The 16,949-nt window shown below is 49.9% G+C and overlaps 1 protein-coding gene across 1 annotated transcript in view; it reads left to right on the top strand.

Moving 5' to 3' along the window:
- ADD2 (adducin 2) overlaps nt 1-16,949 on the top strand; it is a 95,891-nt gene continuing 78,942 nt past the window's right edge. Inside the window, exon 1 of the mRNA XM_049115621.1 lies at nt 1-292. The gene's annotated coding sequence lies outside the window, so the exon portion shown is untranslated. The remainder of the gene's footprint in view (nt 293-16,949) is intronic.

Below are 16,949 nucleotides of genomic sequence, written 5' to 3'. Positions count from 1 at the left end.
GGAGCGTCCTTTGTCAGCGCGCCGCCAGGGGAGCTCTGGCTCGCTCCCGCCCGGTGCGGGAAGTGGATTCGGACGCGACGGCGGGGCGGCGAGGACGAGCGGGAGCGGCCGCCCTTTGTGGGGCTGGCGGAGCGGAGACGCGGCCCCGGCGGCGGGCAGCGCGCGGCTGCGGGATGGAGGGACGCGCCGTCCTGCGCTCCGGCGGGGGCGCCCGTTAGCAGAGCCCGAGGGGGGACGGCGGAGCCGGGCGGCGGCCCCGGGGGAGCAGGGACCGGCGAGCGGCCGCGCACAGGTGAGCCCCGCGGGCGCCGCGGCTTCGGGTCGTTTCCCCGGAATCGGAGAGTCGCGCGGCAGGCAGGTCCGCGCTGGGGCCCGCGCCCGCCGCCTCGGGGCTTCCGCGGATGATGCAACGCGCGGCCTCCGCGGGGCGAGGTGCGGGGCGAGGCGCGGGGCGCGGGGCGAGGGGCGCGGGGCGCGGGGCGAGGGGCGGGCGCGCTGGCTCCGGGCGCCACGCCTGACAGGTGCCGCTTCCTTCTCAGGGCTGCGGGGGCAGCGGGGGGCGTCCCTGCCCTGCCCTGCCCCGCCCCGCCCTGCCCGCCGCGACCACTCCTCTCTCCTCCCCTCCCCTCCGCTGCCTGGGGATGGGGGCCCCTGCCCCGCCGCATCCTCCCTCCCCTCCCTGCCTGGCGGGGGGCGCCCTGGCCCTGCCCGCCGTGTCCCTCCTTCCCCTCCCCTTCCCTCCCCTCCTCTGCCTGGGGGTGGGCGCCCCTGCCGTGCCCCATCCTCCCCTCCCCTGTCCTCTCCTGCCCCGCCCTCCCCTCCCCTCCCCTGCGTGGGGTGGGCACCCGTGCCCCGCCGTGTCCCCCCCTGCCCCGCCGTGTCCCCCCTGCCCCGCCGTGTGCCCCCTGCCCGCCTTCTCTCCCCCCTGCCCGCCGTGCCCCTCCGCCTGCGGGATGCTCCGTGTCCCCCCTCCCCTCCCCTGCCCGCCGTGTCCCCCCTGCGCGCCGTGTCCCCCTCCCCTCCCGTGCCCGGCTTTCTCCCCCCTGCGGGATGCTCCGTGTCCCCCTCCTGTCCCCTGTCCCCGCGGCGGCCCGGCCCAGGCGGGCGCAGTGCAGCAGCTGCGGGGCAGGGGGGCGGCGTGGGCAGGGCCCGCCGCTGCAGCCGGGAGCCGGGAGCCCGCACGTGAGCAAGTCCCCAGTGGATTTGGATTTTCCGCCGCCACCACTTTGGAGGGAAAACCTGCCGGTGTCCCCCAGAGGTCCGGCCAGCGCCGCTGCCTCGGCTTTCACCCCCCCTCCCCTCCCCTCCCCTCCCCCTCCGCCGGGGCGGCCCCCCTGCACCCGCAGGTGGGGGCGGGCGGCTGCTTTGGGATGCGGCTCAGGCTCAGGCGCGGGCCTGCCCATTGTCTTGCTTTCTCTCCCCCTTCCTTTTCCTCCGTAATCTCCACCCTTTGGCAGAGAGAGCGAGAGAGAAAGACGGAGAGAAAGACAGAAGGGAAGGGGGGGGACCAGCCCACACCCTATCAGATTCTTTTAAAAATTGTCATTTATCTGTGACACATGATTATTACCCATCTGTTTCCTCACACCCACTCTTGCCTCTCGCAGTTTGTTGTCGAAGGTTCCACGGACTCAAATGAGCCTTGTAAATAATAGAAACCAGTTCTCGGTTTGGTAAATGGACATTTTGTGCTTTCTAAGCCCAAAGGTGAGGTTGGTCTGACATCCTGGCAGGAGCAGCGATAGGGGAGGGTGGACCCAGCTCCTTTCCCTCTAGCCGGGGGTCTAGCCGAGGGGCATGAGCTGCATCTTTAACTTGTACAGTGAGGGGTGGCCTCCTTAAAGGGATTTAAAATTGGGCTTCATTTTATTTATTTTTATTTTTTTAAAGATTTTATTTATTTATTCATGAGAGATAAAGAGAGGGAGAGAGAAGCAGAGACACAGGCAGAGGGAGAAGCAGGCTCCATGCAGGGAGCCTGACATGGGACTTAATCCCGGGACCCCAGGATCACGCCCTGGGCTGAAGGCAGGTGCTAAACTGCTGGGCCACCCAGGGATCCCTGGGTTTCATTTTAAAGGAGAATTGGTAAACGTTTGAAATGAAATTGCTTGAAATGAATGAGAGCAGTTAACTGAGGTTCAGACTTGCAAGTCACTCTGGCCGCTGGCATATGGATAGTATACAGTAGAGATTTTACAGAGGGATTTAGACCGTTTAACGTTTTTTGCTTCATGGTGCTCTCCCTTCATTCTGTAAGGTGATCAGACTTCCATCAATGCCCGGATCTTGCCCAGCCCTGCTTGTCCCCTGACCCACCACTTTTTCTCCCCATCCCCAATAGCTAACCTTTTATTATTATTATTGTAATTTCAATATATTTTGCAGAACCACAAAAGATAAATCATTCTTTGATCCCAAGTCCATACATTTTTGTGGCAAGCGGTATGTTCTTTCGTGTCCAGTTGCCCAACCTTATTAGAAATCTGCTTATTACACACAAACTATACACCACTGCCTGAAATGATGCAGCATGTGTGGTTTCTGGGCTTGGGTTGAATTTGCTTGAAATGTTAAGACGGTGCTGGAATTAGCAAATCACAGCTATTCTTAAGAGTTTACAGGTGATCAAATATGTTTGATGGGAGAAAGTTTAGCATTAAGGTTTTAAATATATCTTTAAAACCCTTTGATAGATATTTTTATCACCAACCTTGTTCTACAAGGAATCTGAGACAGTTTATCGGGCTTCATAGAACATACCAAGGGAGACTAACTTAGAAGTCAATGAGAAAGAAAGACTAAGGGTAGAGTTATAAAATGGCATTAAGACTGAAGCTAAAAAAAAAAAAAGACTGAAGCTAATACAAAAATACACGTGTGAGACCCTCTATAGTTGGTATGAGGGTAAACAAATCCAGCTCTAAACTTTCTAGCATCTCATGGAAAAAGAAGAACTGACCAACCCATGGCTCATATATTTTATTTGTTCATTGACTCACTCACCCATTTGTTCATTTAACACTCAGTGAGGACCTACTATGCTCCGGGTTCTGTGAAGGGTACAGCGACAGACATGGTCTCTGCCCCTACAGCCTTACAGACGAATGCAAAAAGCCGACATTCATCAGGAAACCCCATAAGTGAGGGTACAATTTCGGGTAGTGTTGAGAGCTGTGCAAAGTATGAGACACAAAACGTCACGTGTCCAGAACATAAAACACAAAATAAAAACATCTCAAGAGAAGCACAACAATTCCTGATTCTAAAAGCAGCAAGGAACTCTGCAAATACCACAGTGTTTTGACCGATGTCTTCAGGCACGTCCTTGTCAGACGCAAGGAGGGTTTCGTGCCTCTGTTTTTATAGTGTGAGCTTCCATCACTCCACGGGTCTCTCAGACCACCGAGGTGCTGAGGACGTACACATTTTGAGAGATCTGTATCTTCTCTAAAGTTAGCAGTTTTTACTTCAGTGATAATCTTAGGTTATTATTTAAAAAATTGTGTTCTGGATTATCTTTTTTTTTTTTTTAAGATTTTTTCATGTATTCATGAGAGACAAAGAGAGAGAGGCAGAGACACAGGCAGAGGGAGAAGCAGGCTCCATGCAGGGAGCCTGACCTGGGACTCGATCCTGGGTCTCCAGGATCACGCCCTGGGCCGAAGGCAGACACTCCACCGCTGAGCCACCCAGGGATCCCCCTGGATTATCCTTTTTTTTTTTTTAAGATTTTATTTATTTATTTGACAGAGAGAGAGAGAGAGTGCACACAAGCTGGGAGGAAGGAGAAGCAGACTCCCCTGCTGAGCAGGGAGCCCAACGTGGGGCTCCATCCCACGACCTGAGCCAAAGGCAGATGCTTTAACCCACTGAGCCACCCAGGCGCCCCTATTCTGAATTGATGGCAACCCCAAAGCCAATGGGTGGGGCCTATATCTGCCTCTGTATCTTCCCCTGTGAGCCAGGGGCAGGTCTGGTTGCTTAGGTCATGAGGCAGAGAGGAGTCTAATTAGAGCATCCTGGCAAGAAGGCTGAGTCCACACAGGGCACAGGCTTGTCAGGCTCAAAAGAACAATTCCTGGGATCAGCACCATATTGGCAAGGAGGGATGCTCTCATGCTAGTTCCCACAGTCACATGCACTGAGTTGCAGCGACTTAGCAGCAGGCGTTGTAGTGAAAACACAATGACAGACTTGCTGTTGCTGGTTTCAGCAATAATTGGATTAGGTCTACATTTAACGTAGATTTAGTAACCCCCGATTACTACCTTGTGTCCAAGGCAATGAGACAATTCGGTGTAATGACTGAGTGGAGCCAGGCTGTCTGACCTCAAATTCATTTTTCTACTCGCTAGCTGTGAAACTTGGGCAAGTTACTCAACCTCTCTGATCTCAGTTTCTTCTCTCTCTCTTTTTTAAAAATATCTTATCTTATTTTTTAAATATTCATGAGAGACATAGAGAGAGAGGCAGAGACACAGGGAGAGGGAGAAGCAGGCTCCATACAGGGAGCCCGACGTAGGACTTGATCCCGGGACTCCAGGATCACACCCTGGGCCGAAGGCGGCGCTAAACTGCTGCGCCACCCAGGGATTCCCCAATTTTTGGCATTTTAGTAACATAAAACTATAACGCCTGAGTGTTTAGAACTGGTCTTAATGAGTATATGTATTTAAGATACATTTTAATAAAAATGACTTAGGTCATCCCTGGGTCCGTGAGAAATTTTTTTTTCTCCAAAAGCGATCTCGGTATAGTTTAAGCCTTTTGCACTGTGTACAAGGACACACCCAAGATTCTTGGAACAGAATTTTTAATCTCTGGAAGAGACATTACGCTCTAACGTTTTATCTATATACTCGAGCACCATAGTTTTAACTTGAAGGAAATTTAAGGCCGTAACACCAAAAACTGCCTCTGTTTTCAACAACTCCGGCAAAGTCCCCCAGGCCCAGGGAACACCCGCGGAGCGGCCCGCTTCCAGCACAGGTGCGTCCCGGCCTGACGCCCGCGATAAGCCACAGGTGAGAGGCGCCCACGTCACTGAACGCGGCAAAAAGAAAGCCTTTTCTCCGTGGACTACGGTGTTCGGTTGTATAAAGTCAGTGTATTGGTTGTAGCGTTCAAATCTGTTTTTAGGCTTTCTCTGCGCCGGAGTGATCTGTCAAGGATTAAGCAAAATAGGCCGGTCTCCCGGTTAGGTGTGCTTCGGACGCTCTCCTTTCGCTGTGTGCCCACCCGAGGCCGGGCAGGGTGTGCAGCTGCATTCCGCACGGGTTTTATTTGGCGCTGGGTTCCTTCGGGCCCGGCTGCCAAGGACTGAGGGCTTTCCTGGGAGGGGGGACATCGAGTGCGGAAGCCCGGACACAGCGGGCTCAGGAAGAGATGTCTTTAGGTTGCCGAGAAGAGGGAGACGACAAACCCGGGCCCAGATTCGCCGAGGACGCCCTAGACTACGGCAGGGATGGTGTCAGCCCGCGCTGGCCAGCCATGAGCAGCAGGGGTCGTCCGGGCAGAAGCAGGATGGGCCTCCCCGCTGGCTCCTGGAACTCTAGGCTCGCTGCAGCAGGCCCGGGTGGGCTGTGGCCTGATGACGGGAGGGGCGGCGGCCCTGGGACCTTTATCAGCTCCTTCCACCTTGAGTAAGGCCCCCCGGGAACGTGGGCCGTTAACACGGCTCTGAACCAGGTCCGTTCTGATCAGCCCAACGGTCGCGGCTGAAACTAGAGATAAGGACGGAAAGAAGTGTCCCTGGGCCCAGGCGTCCGTGCCTCTGGCGTCTGGCAGCGGCAGCTCCAGGGCCCGTGGACACTCCCGCCCCAACTCCCCCCCACGCCCCCAAGCAGCTGACAGAGGGGACGGTGAGGACCTGGGGCCTCGGGCTGGTGGCCGCACTGGGCCACGCAGGGAACAGAGGCTGCGCAGACACCAAACAAGAGCCAAACAACAGACGCGGGGCGGTGACAGGTGTCCCCTGCTGCGCCAGCCAACTCCGGAGGTGGCCGAGTGATGGCAGTTCCAGCAGCTTCCGTGAGGCTCAGCTGGACCCCGCGGGGACGAGCTGGCCTCCGTCTTGCCTGTGCTGTTCCACCTGGTCACCCCGAGCCTCCCCTTCCCCTGCCTGCCCTGAACTTGAGCCCCCCTTGGCCCGCTCCCCCCGCAACGATCTTTCCGCAACAGAACTTGAATCTCCACCTGCCCCTGCTCCCAGGATAAAAGCCAGGCTCCTCGCCTTGGCCTCTGCTGCTTTCCGTGCTCCCCCGCCCCGCCTCTCTCTGTCTCTCAGGAATCAATAAACAAAATCTTTAAAAAAAATAAATCTTTCTTTCTGGAAGAGGAAATGATACTATTAGACTTTGAAACGCGTGAGGACTTTATGAAGACAGTTTCTTTTGCCGGTGGACACGGTTTTCAGCCTATATTATTTTATCGAGCCTGAGTTTCATTATGTTTGCTTCCTTTACTCGGCGTGGAGCCCATATAAGGTCTCTCGACTTCTGCTTTAAAAAAAAAATTGATGGTGAAGGGGCACCGAGTTGGCTCAGTCGGTTCAGCATCTGACTCTTGATTTCAGCTCAGGTTATGATCTCGGGGTAATGAGATGGAGCCCCAAGTCCATGCTCCACGTGGAGCCCCCTGGGGTTCTCTCTCCCTGTCCCTCTCCCCCACATCATATGCACTCCCCCCCCAAATAAATAAATAAATAAAATCTCTCCGAAAATGGACGGTGAAAAGACACCCAAAAGTGAGGGTGCATTTGGTTCTTTCCTTCCTTGACTGTGTCAGATGCCAGAGCATCCCTCCTGATTGTCTCAACATCCCTTTATTTAGAATTTATCCTTCTTCCCTCCTAGCACCACATTTCTCTTAGATCCTTCCAACACCCTCATTTGTGTCCCAAATTAGCTACATCTGTTACCATAGTTATGCAGTTTCCAGCTTAACCCCTTGCCTGCTTGTTCCTGCCCTACTGTGCCTGACGCATCCTTTCTTGCATTTCCATCAGACCTACCGTTTTTCTTTCGTTTTTCTTTCTTTTTCTCCCTCCCTCCCCCCACCACCCCCGCCACCGCCTCAGGTTTTTTTGCTGGCTTTAAGGTAATGCCTGTGCATAGTTAATAGCCCGAGTAGGCCGAAGGGCTTCTAACCGAAAGCAGCAGTCTGCCCAGCCCAGGCCCTCGGCCAGGTCAGCCGGTCAGCCGCGTTTGGCCGTTCCCTCCTGCTGTAGTTACCTTCCTATCTCGAAATCCTATGCTTACGTTAACGTCTCTGAATTCATCAGTGACCTGCTGTGAAAGCCAAGGACGTCGTTTGGTTACATCATCCCTGCATCTCCTCATTCTCTCTGGTCATCCCTGTGGCTCCACACAATGCATTTGTTCAAACCAGGTTTCTCCCTCCGCGGCCTGTTGACTGGGTCCCTCGACCCCCGGCTCCGCGTAGGACAAGGCCATCAGCACCCCTCCTTACCCTGCTTCCTCTTCCCTCCAGCTTCGCTTTACTTTTGCATTATCGAACTCGGTAAAATATTCATTCTGTTCCGTTGGCCGTAGTTGATTCCTATGATTTGTCTGTAATTATAGTGATGTTAAAAGCTGAAGAGTTCTGACCTGTTCATTATCTGGGTTGATACGTTCACAAGTAACACATGCTAGGGTTTCATATCCTCGGCCGGCTCCCGGCTCTCAACCCTCGGCCCTAGGTGGGAAGTGCTCGCACGGTGGCCCAGGGCCCCAGCACCGTCACGCCTGCCCCAGCCCGCCCGGCGGGGTGTGCGGCTCCTCGAGGATCCCTCCACTGGCCACGCCGGTGGGCTGCGCAGCGGCCGAGGCCCCACTACCGGGCCCGCAGGTGGCCGCAGCCTGGTGCCGGGCCGGGGCCAAGCGGTGCCCTCTGCTCAGCACCCAGGGGGGACCTCTGCTCAGCCCCTCCCTCCTGCCGTCCATGGTGCCTGCTGCCCGCCAGGCGCTGCTCCTTGGCTCCCGCATCCTCCACCTCGAGTCCGGGCTGACGCCACTTGGGCCCCAGACATTCATCACTAGTTCCCACCTGCTTTTGGTCCTGCAGAAACTCGCTGAACCCTGTTCCAATGACGGCCTGCACTATGCACGTTTACTCCCTGATGACCCGCGGCATGAGGTCTAAGGAGAGAGCGGGAGGTGGGCGGTGGGACCGGGACGCCCATGGCCACGCAGTCCCGGGATCTTCTCCCCGACGGTGCGGTCGCCGCGAAGGCCTTGCGGCTTACATGCAATCCAGCAAACTCCGCTGTTTCTCTTCAGGAAGGTGCAAGTTGGCAAATCAGAAGAGTTTGGTTAATAGTGTGCAGGAGCCCAGGATGAGATGAGGGGTTAAGGGAAAAGAGAAACTTCTCCGGGTAACCTGGGCTGCAGTGACTGGCCATGCGCCGGCCGCGGAGATCATTGGTCAGCGTTGCTGGCGCTTGACTTACATCCAGAACGGAGCAGCCGACAGAGACAGTTAGTGGGTTCACACCCTGTGTCCCCGGAGGGAGGGGGCTCCCGGATAAGGAGGCAGGATTCGTGGGCGCCCATGGAGCTCTGTTCAGCAATAAGTCTGGAGATACGGACGTAACATAAGAAATTCCAGTTGCCTCTACATTTCCATCTAATTTGCAGGTTATTGCTTCATTTTCGGCCTTAACAATAGTCACCGAGACAGAAGAGAGTTCTGGGGCTCCTGTTTTATGTATCTTAACTGTTAAAGGCTGGAAAAGCTGTGGCCAGCTTTGAAGACTGTACCTACAGTCTTCAACCGTATCAGGTTGTAGGACGTTGAAGAATTAAAATCTGCTTTTCAAAACCTATTCTATTTATGGATGAAATGATACAAAATCTTTTTCTGTTGGGGATGAATGGGGTTGAAGTGAACTGAGGTGGACTACAAGTTGGTAATTGTTGAGATTGGGTATAACATCTAAACTGGCACTTTTTTAGAGGGAAAGGAGGTACCATGAATAATTGCATTGGAACAAGAGGCATGACCCCGACCCTCTTGGGAAAATTGCAGTCTATTCTGAAGCTAGATGATGGGTACTTGGGGTTCATTATATGGTAGGCTCCTAATTTTGCATATTTGCAGATTTTTCCATCATTAAATTGTCTGCTGTTTTATCCTGTTTGCTATTTTGTTAAAATTGGAGACTTTCACCTTAACATGATGTTAGGCATTAGTCAACTTCAAATACAAAATGAAAATAGCAAGAGAATATTGTCAAAGAACAAATCTATTAAGTTAATTTATACTAATGGGACAAAAATCCATGGACTCTGCAACTGGGACACCCAGGAAGCAATATTTAATTAAGTCGACAATGTTATAAAGCAGATCTCTAGCTTTAGTTATGCAAAAGGGCCTTGTTTTATCTCTGTGGATTGGGTTCATCAGGCTTTTACGGGTGGGCGGGTGCATCCCCACAAAGGTCGAGTCTGCTGGGAAATAGAGCGCATTTCCCAAGAAAGCAGGATTTCTATTTGCAGAGCAAGTCAGCAATAATAACTACCGATCGGTAATTATCTTTGCGTCTCTCCTATGTGAGATTCTTCATTACCTCTTACCTGCTAAAATAGTCTTTCGAAGTTACCCAGAAGTTGAGAAAGAAGGTCTCCTTTCTTGCTCTCTAATTACCATGCTGTGTCGTCCCATGGCTTAGTGAAGTTTTTGCTTCTGGGCCCGCAAGGAGGTATGGCCGGGGTGCGTGCATGAGGTGGCAAGGGTGGGCTCCGTCTTTTAGGATGTCAGGCATCTTGCTTCTGCCGATCAGAGGGCTCACGTGGTTGTGGATTTGGAGTGAGGGTCTTGGTGCCCTGTTCAGAGAGGGGCTGAGATGAATGCCCAGCTGCCAGGAGCCTGGGACTGTCATGCAAGGTACTGTACCAGATGTGGGCTCTCCAAGGCTGGAGTGCTGCTTCTGTAGGATCAGAAGCCCGTTTTTTGAAAATTATTTGTTCTGCTGCTGTTGTGTCACTGGTGTGATTTAGTATCATGTCCCCTGTATTATGCAAAAAAGGTCACTTTCTATTTGCTTATGGTTTTTGAAGTCAAGCTTACCGAGATATAGCACACACATAGTACAATTCGCCTTTCGTAAGTATGTTGTTCTATGATTTTTGACAGATACATACACTCACGTGACCACAACCGCAGTCAAGATAGGAGGTTCCCTGTGTCCCTTTGTAGTGAATCTCTCCCTTATCCACCCACAGCCCGTGACAACTGCCCATCTGCTTTTGCCTTTTCCAGAATGTCCTATAAATGAGACCATACAGTGTAGTCTTTTGTGTCCGACGTCTTTCATTTCGTATAATGTTTTTGAGATTAATCCACGTCGCTACAAATATTAGTAGTTGGTTTCTTTTGATTGCTGAGTAATATTTCTCTGGATGACTGTCCCAGTTTGTTCAGGCATCCACCATTAAAGAATATTTGGGCTGTTTCCAGTTTTTGATGATTATAACTAAAGCCACTGTACGTAATGACATACAAATTTTTGTGTATTTTGGTTCTCTTGGGTAAATAAATACCTAGGAGTGGGGTTGCCTTATTGTGTGTGTATTCTTAATTTTATAAGGAACTGCCGGAGTGTTCTCAGAATGGCTCCATTTTGCATCCCCGCCAGCAATGTATTAGACTTCTAGTTGCACTGAACTTGGTATTGCTAGTTTGTTTGCTTGTTTTAATTCTAGCCGTTATGATAGGTGTGGGGTAGTATCTCACTGTGGTTTTAACTTGCACTTCCTTAATGTCAATGACCCTGAGCATCTTTTCAGGAGCTTGAATGCCACCGTATCTCTTTTTTGGTGGTTTCTTGTCTTTGAAATGTCTGCGAGTTTCTGCCATCCTAAGGCAGACCGCAGAAGGGGTATTTTCTTAGTCTCAGATAGTCTCAGAGGGGGAGCAGAAGCATAATGGGGGTGCGGGGAGCTCTATAGGGGGATGTAGGGAGAGTTGCCTAAGAGGAAGGTAACATGGGAAGGGTGGAGGGGGTGAAGTCAGGAGCTGGGGTATCTCATCCTTCCCTCCTGCCCAGGCTGCTTCTGGAGCTTTTTTTCTGGAGGATTGTGTGGTTTATATTATGAGGAGCTACTCCCTTAGGAAGTAAGAGAGGGATGGAACAGGACAGCTATAATATTGATTCATTTTTTTTTTATGTGCTTATTCCAAATTCTGGTCTTTACATCCTTAGCTCAATAAGTATCTCTTTAAAATAGATATTTGGCTCAGATAACTCCTTCTGTTAATTTTTGGGTGGAAGAGAAAGGAGCGTTACATAAAAAAATATTCAGGAAAATGTATATTTAAATTTAATTGATGTAGGGACTCAAAGAGATATTTGAATGACCCATGTTCATAGCTGCATTATTCACAATGGCTAAAATGGAGAAGCAACTCAGGTGGCCCATCAATGGATGAATGGATATACAGTCAGGTGGTGTATGTCATATGGAATAATGGTCAGTCTTAAAAAGGAAGAAAATTCTGACATATATTACAACATGGATGAGCCTTGAGGACATACACTGCATGAAATAAACCAGTCACAGAAAGACAAGTACTGTATGATTTACTTACATGAGGTGCATAGTGACAGGAAGTAGCATGGTGGTGGCCAGGGGCTGGGGTGGGGAAAATTGTATAATGTTTAATGGGCATAGTGTTCCAGTTTTTTTTTTTAGAGATTTTATTTATTTATTCATGAGAGATACACAGGAGAGAGAGAGAGAGGCAGAGACACAGGCAGAGGGAGAAGCAGGTTCCATACAGGGAGCCCGACGTGGGACTCAATCACGGGTCCCCAGGATCATGCCCTGGGCTGAAAGTGGCTTAAACCATTGAGCCACCCGGGCTGCCCCATACTGTTCCAGTTTTACAAGATGAAAAGAGTTCTGGAGATGGATGCTGGTGATGGTTACACAACATTATGAATGGTGCACTTAAAAATGGCTAAGATGATCAATTTTATGCTATGTGCATTTTATAGCAATAAAAGTTTAACGTGATTGAGGTGTGCTAGCAACAATGAATAATGTATCGTGATGGTGGGTAAGTTTGTGATGTTTGACTATGTCAATCGGTGTTAACCGAACACCTCTACACGCAGCTACTGTTCCAGGTCCTGGGCATGCCTTGGTGAACTAGGAGATCACACTCTAGTGAGGAGAAAAGGAGGGTGTGGGGATTTGAGGAGAGAGTGAGAAGGTGGGAAATGATTCTCTCGAAGAGCCTACGCCAAGGAAGGTTGCTTGGTAATGTTCAGAAATCATTTGGAGAGAGTTTTGAAATAGGTCCAGTTTGCACAGCTGTGTGCAAGGGTCAACTACTCAGTGGTACACCGGGAGCAAGGTCTTATAGTGTTTGACCAAAGGTGCAAGTGGTGACAACAGTAGAGGAGAGAGAAACAGAGAAGTTAGAGGTACTTCGCAAGGGGATTGTTACCCCGCTGGACTATAAGCCAGGTAAGGAGGGATGTGAAGAGTGGGCTTTGGTGGTAGATAGTGAAAAGTGAGTAAAAGGTCTCGGAGACATTGGGGAATTAGAGTAGGTAGGCTGGAAGGGGCTGGTCAAGGAAGAGGATGGGGAATGAAGATGTTGGAGGTGGTAATCGTATTGGTGATGGCGAGGTCTAGGGCATATGCCTATGGGTGCGGGCGACTGAGCCTGGGTGTTGGGTAAATCACCGCGGGGGTGTGAATGTTGACGTCATCAGTAATGAGAAAGGAGAGCAAGACAGTCAAGTCATCAGTGAGTGAGGGGAATGACCAGCAGAGTGGTGGGGGATAGCCACAACGGGGCTGACGGGACGTCTGTCTAGTCGGGAGCCTTGGGCTCTCAAGGCAATGGGTTGTTTTGAAGCAGTGGAAGTAGATGGACATGTCTGTGGGGCACACAGAGGCTATCGACATGGTGCCAATGCCCCAACTCTAGGAGATGTGTGCTCTGAGAGAACAATGAGCTCAGGAGAGTGAGGCTTTAGATTTTTTTTTATTCTTGGATCACAGAAATGGGCTTTATGTAGCAGGATTAGGGAATCCTGCAAAGATTTATGGGATTGTTGATGAGATCGGCTTCTAAGCAGGAAGGAGGGTAACCAAGGAGGCGTTATTGACTTTGGGCTTATTCAAAACTCAATTAAAGGCAATTAACAGTATCTGGTGTTGTTTACAAAAGTACCGGTCTCATGAGAGACCTCCTTGCAGTCCTGGTGCATTGTGAGAAGAGAGGGAAAGCTTCCTCTCTTGTGGCATCTTGTGTCTTTATGTCATTAATGCCCACGTCACCCCCAGCCATAAATCTCATGGAGGGGACAGGAGGTTTCTGTGCCTCCATATCACCGTCTTGCTGTGGCTCTGAGATGACTCGCTTGCCTAGCCTGGCTCTGCTGGTGGTAACCTTTAACAAAATAAACTGTGACATGAAAAATAAAGATTTTTCGGAGAAGATGCGCTTTCTCAAAATCCATGTTCGTGCATTAGAACAGGACACTGTGGGGGAATGAAGCATGTTACGGGGAAGTGTGGGGTTTCTTAAATGCCTGGCCCAAAATCTCAAGGAAGCGTTCTGCACCACGTGGCAGTCCTGAAGCATTTACTCTCCCACTCTCCAAGATAAGTATTTGACTCCTCTTTTTTTTTTTTTTTTTAAACAATCTCCTTTCCTCCCACTCCCACCCACCTTACCGGGTGCCTCCAATTTCATTGAGAGATGGAAGCAATAAGCAGAGCGGCCCTGCTTTTATCGGGGGCCACCCTTTCTCTGGGATCTGGGCCGCGTTGCCTCTCACCTTCTCAAAATCACCACGCCAGCAGTTGGTCATTGTCTTCTCTGCTCGCCGGCCCCCATCTCCTTCCTCTGTCTCCGTCTCTGTCTCTCTACCGCAGCGTTCCCCTTGCCATTCCGGCATCCTCTAGGGTCTCCTCTCTAGCGACTGCCCCCGTCTCTCCAGGTTCTCAGCAAAACTCCTTGCAAGGATTGCCTTGCTCGCTGTCTCACTTTCTCTCCTCTGTGGTCTGTACGTGGGCTTCTGTCCTCTCTATGCTACGGAGACTGCTCTTGTCAAGGTCACTAATGACCTCCTTGCCGCTAAATCTAATGGTGTCTTCTCTGTTTTTATCTCACCCATCAGCAGCTTTCAACACGTGGACCTCTTCTCGAAATAATCTATTGTCTGGCCTTCTGAGCCCCTTCACTCTCCTGGTTTTCCCTTGCCTCACTGGCTGTTCCTCTTCTTCCTCTCTGAGGTTCTACTCACCTACCAGACTTCTCAATGTGGGAGAGGCCCATGGCTCTACCCTGGGCCACCTAGTCTCCTTTACACACTCCCCCAGGGGAGCTCATCCAGGCCTTAGCTTTGGACTCTCTTTATATGCCAATGTGTCTAGTCTCTCTTTTTCTCAGAACTCTAGCTTAGTGCTACTCAAACCGTATTGTGCATATGGATCACGGGGATCTTGCTAAAAATGCACATTCTGGTTACATTGATCTGAGGTGGGGCCTAAGATTCTACGTTCCCAACAAGCTCCTAGGTGATGCTGAGGCTACGGGCCTGGAATCATATTTAGAGTAGTGTTGAGCACTGGGGCTACAGACTTGTATTCCCAAATGCCTCCTTGACATTTCTGCATGGATGTCTCCTAGATAATTCAGACCAAGCCCAACATGACCCTAGTAGAGTCTTGATTTCTTTCCTCAGACCAGCTCTCTGTATTACATCATCCTCCCAGTTGCTCAAACCAAAAGTCTTGGAACTGTCCTTGGTTTCTTCACTTTCCCATCCAACCTATCAGCAAATTCTGTTGGCTTAATCCTCTAAAATGTATCCCAAATATTTCACTTGGCTCCATCATAATAGTAGTAGCTGACGTTTATTGAGCACTTTCTACATACCAGGCTCTGTTAATCATTTGCTCTAGACCAAATATTTATGTCTCCCCAGAATTCATATGTTGAAACCTAATCCCTAATACGATCGTATTTGGAGGTCGAGGACTTTGGAGATGATGAGGTCATGAGGGCTCTGCAATAATGAGATCAATGACCCTATAAAAGAGACCTCAGAGGGCTTCCTTGTCTCTTCTGCTATGTGAGGACAGTGAGAAGACAGCCCTCTATGAACTAGAAAGCAGGCCCTCAGCATATACCGGATCCCCTGGTGTCTTGATCTTGGACATCTCAGCCTTCAGAACTGTGAGAAATAAGTTTCTGTTGTTTATAAGCTACCCAGTTGATAATATTTTGTTATTATGTGTAGCTTGAGCTAACACATATAGGTACATTTATATTTATATGTATTAAAAGTCTAGTGATCACAACAATCCTGTAAGGCGGATGGTAGTATTAATCTCCTTATTTAGATGAGGAAAACTTATTTCTAGGCAATGCTATATAAATGATCAGTTTATGACTTTAAAAACCCAATTCATTCTTTTGGTTTATTTTTCTCCTCTTTTGTAAATATGGTAGTCAACAGGGCTATTGATATACTAGGAGAACTAGGGAGGTACGATCTTAAGTTTCTGTGTCCTTGCTAAGTACAGACTACATTGCAGATATCCATAGGCAAATGTCCAAAGGGTGTGCATGTCACAGGATTTATAGTCTCTTTAGCTTTCTCAAGCCATTTTTGGCAAGGGCTATACGCACTTAAAACATTAAAAATATTTATGTCTGATAATTATAATACCGTGATGCACCTTACAAAGACATTGTATCATGTGCATCCTTGTACAACGCAGGGATTCTTCTGTTTTCACTCCTGCATTTCCCGTAACCTATGGGATGCACGGAGAACACGACCTTAAGCTCCAAGATGTGCTCCTTGGCTAAGCTTCATCGGCGTCGGTCAGTTTCAAGAGCGTGGCGCTCCGTGTTGGTTATCACACAACCTGCGAGAGGGAGCGGCCGGGGTTCAGGAGAAGGCAACCTATGTGGTCTAATAGATGGAAAGTAGTTCATATGAAGAAAAATCTCAAGGATTTGGGGTTGTTTAGATTAGAAAACAGGTTGAGCCACTACTTGGCTACACTGTTCATTTTAAAGGAAATCTTTAGTCATCTTGTTGGTAAAATAAAGGCATCTTTTTAAAAAAAAAAAAGATTTATTTTTATTGGGAGGGGAGAGGTTAGAGGGAGAGAATCTTCAAGCAGACTCCCCAGTGAGCATGGAGCCCAACACCTGACTCTCTCGTGACTCTGAGCCAAAACCAAGAGTTGGATGCTTTACCGACTGAGCCACCCAGGTGCTGCCCCATAAAGACATCTTTTGTAATGTGAGTAATTTACTTGGCTCTGTCAGTGTGAGTTTGTCAGGTGGGAAAAGGAGGCACACATTCATCATTATGCTAGTAATTTCTATCACACCTGTCTCTAAAGAACCATTCCTCTCTCTCAGAACTTACGATACGCCAAGGCAAACATTACACCAAACATGACACTGCAGTTCTTTCTCTGGCTCAGTTCAAATATCCTAGGAAGCAAGATTCTTGCCTATAAATGAACTCAGGAAAGCTCAAAAGGAGCCCCGACCATTAGCAAGGGCCTGCCATTCTTTATGTCTCCGAGGAGCCTGTGTCAGATGTCCCACTTGTGGAACACTCACTGGAATTCCAGCATGTGGGAGTGCAAGGGGCCATGCAGACCTTCCAGTCCACCCCCGGAGTTACAGACAGCAGACAGGTGAAGCCAAGAGAGGACAGACACCCCAGGCAAGGCCATGATTACTGGCAAATCTAGGGTTCCTGAAAAGCTATTCTTTAGGACATTTCTTTCTAAACGTCAACCTCTCCCTTTTTTAATGTCAGAGTTTTCAAGATGCAATTTAGTTTCAAGGAAAAGAGATGGGAAGAATAGAAGTTTGCTTACAAGAATCTTAAATATGGTAGAAGAGACAGATGGGGCTGAGCCAGGCCTCCACCCATGATGATCCTTAAT

The sequence above is a fragment of the Canis lupus genome, chromosome 10 (genome assembly GCF_003254725.2).
Source record: "Canis lupus dingo isolate Sandy chromosome 10, ASM325472v2, whole genome shotgun sequence".
Lineage (NCBI taxonomy): Eukaryota > Metazoa > Chordata > Mammalia > Carnivora > Canidae > Canis > Canis lupus.
The sequence above is the reverse complement of the archived record's forward strand: the minus strand, read 5'-3'. Positions and strand labels throughout refer to the sequence as shown.